Consider the following 7,758-nt stretch of genomic DNA (forward strand, 5'->3'; position numbering starts at 1 on the left):
GATGCTCAGAGACAGATCCTATTCTTTGAAGCTGGTCTGCTTTGTTTACAATTATGCCCTAGTCATTAGCCAACGGGGACTTTGGGAGTAGCTTGTTCTGGGAATACTTCCTGTCAGGTTTTTCCCAGCCTGTCTTTGGAATGCCTCTCCAATCCACTTCATGACTCCAGGGGTGGTCCAATGTGCCCAAAGGGACTCTGCCTTTGTGCTCAAAAGGATTCCCAGCACTCAACTTCAAAAATAGCTTGGGGCTTACTAAAACCTCATTGAAAGAGTCCCTGTTTTTGCTTAAAAACACAAGTCTGGCCTGGTCTCTACAAGTGACTCATAAAGAATTATTTTGCTACTTGCTTTTTAAATTATATGTCACTGTCGGGTACTAATCTGTATGCTTATTTTGGAAACCCTGAGAAATGGCTACTAGGGTTCCTCTATCTGTGTGAGGAATCTTCAAGCCTCCAAGTATAAACAGCAATGGGACTTTGGTCTTGACAGTCAGACACCCAGGAGACTGGACTTAGCACTCCTGAGCTAAGAGGAGACTCAAGGCTGTCCTGCTATCCTGGAAGAGCAGAGGAGGAGGAGAGAAAGAAGACACATTGGTTATCAGGAACCACCCAGAGGGAAAGGTAGCCAAGGACAGGGCCCGTAGGGAGATCCAAACTGATGAACACTTGTGAATAAATATCACACACGATGGAGTCTCAAATGGCACCTGGTCCAGGCCCAAGGAAGCCTTTCTAAGTTCCTCAGGGGATGACCCTGTAAACTGGAAAAGCCAGACTCACTTACCATGGAGGCCACAGCAGCAGCCATGGTTGATAGTAGCTTTGTCCATTAAGGGTTAACACCAGGTATTCAATGAGCTGCCTAGATCCTGTGGGGAAGGAGATGAGGAGATAACAATGAGACGGTGGGAAGATCAAACCAAATACTATTGTCACTGTTGCCCAAGCCACAGTGATTTCCATGGTCAGGGGCTGGGACCTGGGACATTCCGATTTCTTACTATGCTATCAGTGAGGACTCAGTCAGCTCCTTTCCCCTTCCTGCCGCCTGTGCTTACCCCTACTGAGCTCCCCATGAGGCCTCCATCTTTTCTCCTTCCTGCTGCCTGTGCTTATCCCTACTGAGCTCCCCAAGAGGCCTCCGTCTTTTCTTAGCCATGAGTCTGACTCTCCACTGAACTCCATTTTCATCTCCAAGTTCATTCCTTTGCTGGTGATGTGCCATCACATGCTCCAACTGTACTTGCCACCAGGGAAATTGGAGCTGCCCCATTCCTGGAATCCTAGTGTTCTTGAGCCCCAGGCATTCCATAAGAGAAGCCTCCTTCTGGAAAGTCCCATGAGCACCTCATGCTGGGTGGTCAGACGTGCACCAAGGGCTGATAGTATGAAGTGGTGTGGGCAGGGGGAGGCACAGACCCTGGGCAGTAATCAAAGATAAAGTTTCTATCCACATGACAGGCAAATTGTCCAGATGTCCCATGCAAGGGCCTCGAAGAGATGAGGTTGCAGGCAGACCAAGGAGAAGGTGGAGGAGGGGAGGGGAGGACGTACTGAAACAGAGCTCTTAGAAAGATGTTCACTGCTGAGCAACACCATCACCTCCTCTAGAAGGCATGGATAGAACCAAGTAAGTGTGAGAGCTTTGCCATTACCCTTCCAGGTGATTTGCTTTTAGTGTCTTTGTAACACTTGGAGTTTGCATCTTACTCAAAATCTCTCCCCTGTCTGCTTCCCTGGCAAAATCTGTCTTGCTTTTTGCATCTTTGCCCCCTCTATAACTCCTACATCCCTTAGGAACCTGGTCTTCCTGGGAAAGCGTCTTCCACACATACCCCCACCTCCACCTGCCATCTCACCCACTGCACACACTCAAAAATTTCCCAGCCCCCCAAACAGGAGGTAAGAGGAATCCCTTAGGACAAAAAGGTGCATCTCCTACCTGAAGAGCAACCTGGATTCTGCAGACTGAGGGAGGCAGCTCTGCTTCAGGGCTCTGCAGTCTCTGAAGTAAAATGAGATGCAAAGCTGGGAGGAGAAGGGTCATGGTCAGCTGCCCCTTCCACACTCCCACGCTGAGCCTCAGCATCTCTCCTGCCTGAGTGGTAGCCCTGTCCGAATGCCTAGGGCCTGGGCCCTTGAGGATTAGGCCTGGACCCAATAATCCCCAAGGAGCTGCAGAAAGCCGACTTGATGGATCTCCTGGTGATATCATTGCAGCCAGAGAGCACACACAGGGTGCAAGCAGTCAGATGAGAGAGCCAGGACAGGAGGGGCTGCAGCACTTCCACAACACCACAAAGACCCTCACATGCTCATTTTGGCAGGGCGCAGTGGCTCACACATGTAATCCCAACACTTTGGGTGGCTGAGGTGGAGGATCACTTGAGCCCAGGAGTTTGAGACCAGCCTGGGCAACATAGTGAGACCCCATCTCTACAAAATATAAAGTTAAAAACATTAGCTGGGCATGGTGGCGTTGCTCTTGTAGTTCCAGCTACTTGAGAGGCTAAGGTGGGAGAATCATTTGAGCCCAGGAATTTGAGGCTGCAGTGAGCTATGATCGCACCACTGCACCACTCCAGCCTGAGCAACAGAGTGAGATCTTGTCTAAAAACAAAAAAAAAAACCAAAAAGCTCATTTTTTAATGTTTTTTTTGGTATGTTTTTTGTTTTAAATAGCGATGAGTTGCCCATGCTGGCCTCAAACTCTTGAGCGCAAGTGATCCTCCTGCCTTGGCCTCCCAAAGTTCTAGGATTACAGGTGTGAGCCACCACACCCAGCCAGAAAGTTCTTTTTAAAAGGGGAGAAACAACAGCTCCAGAAGGGGCTTTGATAAATTATTTAATTTAAAAAAATCAAATTAAAGCAAGAAAGGTCAAGAGCTGGGTGAAAGCGAGCTAGGTGAAGAGCTTGCATGTCCATCCTCCTGCTGAGATGTGGTGAGCTTGCCCTCATCCCATCAGCTGGACAGCTCTCCACTGAGCCTACTCATTCACCAAGATTCTTGCTTTTCCTCAGCTAAGGCCCTGGGTGCAGGCTTAGCACTGTGGGGGGCCTCTGGGATGATGAGATGTTCTCATTAATTCCTCAGGCAAGCAGTGTTTGCAGTTGGGAGACATGACTTCCATCCCGCTCCTTATAAAGTCATATGTTTTTCCTGAATAAATGCTAAATCAAACTAGCCTTTCTGTTTTTTCCCCTCAATTCATAACCCCATCATTCCACAAATAAAATGATGCCTTCAAAACCCACAGACTGTTTTACAGGATGGTCTGGGAGAGATGCCACTTGAGCCGGCCTGTGGCTCCAAACTCATCGCTGGAAAATCACAGCTGCCCTCTCCCCAGCCACTCTCTTCTCATGAGGAAAGGTGAGCCCAGCTGCCCTTGGTCTCCCCCAGGCCTGCTTACATTAAAGGGTTGGGAGTCAGCCTCCTGCCGTGAAAGGAATAGGGGTTCTGGAGTATCTCAGATCCGTATCAAATCACAGCTTTGCCGCATAATTGCCCTCTGCTCTTGGGAACTTTCTCAACTTCTGTAAGCTTCTGTTTTCTTATCTGTAAAAGGGAGATAACAATACCTATCTCGAGGCACTGTTATGATAAAAGACCTGTCATAAAATAAATGCTTAGAAAATGGGAACTATTATTGTTCAAGTTTTATTATATTTCCTCAATCGTTATTCTCTCCGTTTACATAATTGAAGTAAAACACTGCTCATTAGAGTGTGCAGGTAATAGAGGATTTGGCTTAAATAAATTTTCTGCCTAAATTAAGTCTTTTAGAACCACCCATTTTCACTTTTAGGTCATGGTGTAGAAAATAATTCTAGATCAAGTTAGAATATGTTCCGACCTCAGCAAGCAACCATGTACTTTGATTATTTAGCATCCTTCATTATTCTAAGTAGTTATCATTATATAGGTGGGTTGAAGGCACACTGTGTGTCAAAAGAACCAAAACCAAAACAAAGTCCTATAAAATAGCAGGTCTTATAGCTTCCTTCTTTTTCCTACAGGAAGAAGGGGAAAATCACAGAGTAAAACCAGATGCTTTTGTAAATTGATGAACATGTTTGCTGCATGTGGCTCCAAGGGATTGAAATTAAAAGGGCAGGCTGGGTGCAGTGGCTCACGCCTGTAATCCCACCACTTTGGGAGGCTGAGGCAGGTGGATCACAAGGTCAGGAGCTCGAGACCAGCCTGGCCAATATGGTAAAACCCCATCTCTACTAAAAATATAAAAGAAATTAGCCAGGCGTGGTGGCAAGCACCTGTAATCCCAGCTACTCGGGAGGCTGAAGCAGAGAATTGCTTGAACCCGGGAGGCGGAGGTTGCAGTGAGCCGAGATCACGCCATTGCACTCCAGACTGGGCAACAGAGCGAGACTCCATGTCAAAAAAAAACAAAAACAAAAAACAAAAAACAAAACAAAACAAAAAAAAAACAAAGAAAAAGAAATTAAAGGACCAGGGTGAGGGCGGCTTATGTCTGTAATCCCAGCACTTTGAATAGCCGAAGCAAGATGATTGCTTGAGCCCAAGAGTTTGAGACCAGCCTAGGTAACATAGAACCCATCTCTACAAAACATTTAAGCAATTAGCTGGGCATGTTAGTACATGCCTGTTGTCCCAGCTACTAGGGAGCCTGAGGCAGGAGAATCACTTGAGCCCAGGAAGTCAAGGTTGCAGTGAGCCATGTTCGTGCCACTGTACCCCAGTAAGAACCTGAAGAAAAAGACAGAAAGAAAGAAAGAAAGAAAGAAAGAAAGAAAGAAAGAGAAAGGAAGCGAAGGGAAGGGAAGGGAAGGGAAGGAGGAGGAAGGAAGGGAGGAAGGAAGGAAGGAAGGAAGGATCATGAAATGGGGATGCTCTTTAGCAGACAGTGGAGACAAGCACTTTCTAGATGTTTTGCCTGAATGGAGACAAGCAAAAGCTTCCCAGCAGGGAAAGAGGTCTTTAGTGTTGTCTCTAAACTCACTACATGAACTGAAGAGACTGTTTTTTGATTTATGGGTAAAAGCTACTATTGTAAACCCATTCCTTTCTCATCTCTCCCAATGCAGACAGAGATTACAAAAACAAAACAAACAAACAAACAAAAAAAACCCACAAAAATAGTCTCTTATTTGGGTACAAAGTAGATACTAAGCATTAAGTACTAAAAAAGAAAGTGCTAGAATGGGTTAATAGCGTATTTATTGATCATCTATACTAAATAAAGTTCTCTCACATCTCATTATTTATTTTAATCCTCACACTAGCTCTGTGAGACAGGATTTATTATTCCTATTTTACAGGTAAGAAAACTAAGATTCAAAAACGTTAGGTGACTTGTGCAAAGTTACACAGCTTAAGAGAGTCAGCACTGAGTCACATCCAGGTCCTTCAAATTCAAAGTTGTAGTCTTTCCAAAGAAAGGCAAATGAGTACAGAAATAACTAGTTGTAAACTATTTCAACTGAAATAGGGCAATTGAAGAATATCTTTAAAGACAAAGAAACTAAAGTCCAGAGATGCAAAATCATGTGCTTAGGGTCACACAACTTGTTAACGGCAAAGCCAAGTCTAGAATCTAGGATTCTTTCTACTACTCTTTGTTGACCCTTGAGGAATCTCTCGGGATAGTGTAAAAGAATGCTCCTCTTGTTGAGCATGAATGAAAAGCCTGCGTTTCTTCTCCTGTTTTCTTGATTTGGATCTTTTGATAGACTCTGTGATTGGTGCTGGACATGATGTCTCTAAGGGAGCTAGCTTCTGTAAAACCAGCAAGCACCACTGATGGTGTCTCTGGCTTTATTGCTCCAGTTTCCACTAAGAACCTTCGATCTTTCTTATATCCTTACCATGTCAATATGACTCTGACAGGAAGGCACTGAAAGCAACTACGTATTTCTGTTTTGAAATTTAGTTTTGTTCTATTTAAATTGTTCAGATGTAACGAAGGACCAACTGAAAATCATTACAACAGTACCATATTAGAAAGGAAAGTGTAAACCTTAGTAAGAATTATAAGATTACCTAAAATAGCCGGGCGCAGTGGCTCACGCCTGTAATCCCAGCACTTGGGGAGGCCGAGGCAGGCGGATCACGAAGTCAGGAGATCGAGACCATCCTGGTTAACATGGTGAAACCCCGTCTCTACTAAAAATACAAAAAAATTAGATGAGTATGGTGGTGGGCGCCTGTAGTCCCAGCTACTCAGGAGGCTGAGGCAGGAGAATGGCATGAACCCGGGAGGCAGAGCTTGCAGTGAGCCGAGATCGCGCCACTGCACTCCAGCCTGGGTGAGAGTGAGACTCCGTCTCAAAAAAAAAAAAAAAGAATACCTAAAATACTCTAAATTAATGTCTTTAAGAGCATTCCCATCTCTGAGAGAGGTCTGCATTGTATTTTAGTGCTAGCATACAGCCACAGTTTGCATAGCGTTTAAGCACAAAGGCAGTGGAGTTAAATACCCAGATAACAATTCTCATCCTGCCGTTTGTTTGGCAAGTTTCTTCAGTTCCCCAATCCTCAATTTCTTATCTATTAAGTAGAGGCTAATAAGACCTATAATAGAGGCTGCTAGTTTCCTTTCCAATAACCATTCTCCCCTCCTTCTTTGCTAACAGAACCCTAATTTTATTTGGGATGGCAATTTGGCCAGTACATTTATAGCCCTCCCTTGCAACTCTGGATAGCAAATGTGGTGCTAAGTGGAAGTCGCCATATTGGGATTCTAAAATTTTTCTAGGCTGGATATGGTGGCTCAAACCTGTAATCCCAGCACTATGGGAGGCCAAGTTGAGAGAATCACTTAAGTCCAGGAGTTTGAGACAAGTCTGGGCAACATAGAGAGACCCTGTCTCTACAAATAATTTAAAAATTAGTTGAGTGTGGTGGTGCATGCCTGTGATCCCAGCTACTCAGGAGGCTGAGGCAGGGGGATCACCTGAGCCCAGGAGGTTGAGGCTGCAGTGAGCTGCTGTTTCCCTAATTTTCTTTCTTCCTGTCTAGAACTCGAATATGGTAGCTGGAACTCCCGCAGTCTTCTTGAATCATGAGGCTAGAAGTCCTGTACCAAGGGTGGTAGAAGAAAAAAGAAGAAAGGAACCCGGATCTGTGACAAACTAAAGTCACCTTACCCACCCTGGGCCACTCACATCTAGATTTCTTTTACATAAAAGAGAAATAAATCTTTATCTTAATACACTTATTTTGATTTATCTGTAACAACAGGGTGTTTTTTTTTGTTTTTTGTTTTTTTTTTTGAGACAGAGTTTCACTCTTGTTGCCCAGGCTGGAGTGCAATGGCGTGATCTTGGCTCACTGCACTCTCCGCCTCCTGGGTTCAAGCAATTCTCCTGCCTCAGCCTCCCGAGTAGCTGGGATTACAGGCGCCTGCCACCACGCCCAGCTAATTTTTTGTATTTTTAGTAGAGAAGGGGTTTCACCATGTTGGCCAGGCTGGTCTTGAACTCCTCACTTCAGGTGATCCGCCCACCTTGGCCTCCCAAAATGCTGGGATTACAGGCATGAGCCACCGCTCCCGGCCCGCCCTGTGGTCCTATTTTACACAGTCATTTGGTTCAACTGAATATCATTTTTTAAAGCCACATTGAAATCAAAGTGTTTTCCCAGGCTCTTAGAGTGCCCGGGTCAAGAATGCTGACAATCTGCTGTCAGAGAGAGAGGCCGTCCGCATTACCTCCTATCAGCCCTCCCAGTCATCACTTGCATAAGAACCAGCAGGCAATCCGCTGCCT

General features: G+C 45.3%; 1 long non-coding RNA gene across 1 annotated transcript in view; it reads right to left on the reverse strand.

The window, feature by feature from the left end:
* The window catches only part of LOC129049168 (uncharacterized), a 30,960-nt gene extending 24,805 nt beyond the window's left edge, over positions 1-6,155 (reverse strand). The window contains exons 1-4 of the long non-coding RNA XR_008512002.2: positions 6,032-6,155; positions 3,423-3,568; positions 1,951-2,013; positions 793-877 (exon numbers count right to left, since the gene is read on the reverse strand). This is a non-coding gene — a long non-coding RNA (uncharacterized LOC129049168). The remainder of the gene's footprint in view (positions 1-792; positions 878-1,950; positions 2,014-3,422; positions 3,569-6,031) is intronic.
* Positions 6,156-7,758: the final 1,603 nt, after the last annotated feature.

This window comes from Pongo abelii, chromosome 10, assembly GCF_028885655.2.
Source record: "Pongo abelii isolate AG06213 chromosome 10, NHGRI_mPonAbe1-v2.0_pri, whole genome shotgun sequence".
NCBI lineage: Eukaryota > Metazoa > Chordata > Mammalia > Primates > Hominidae > Pongo > Pongo abelii.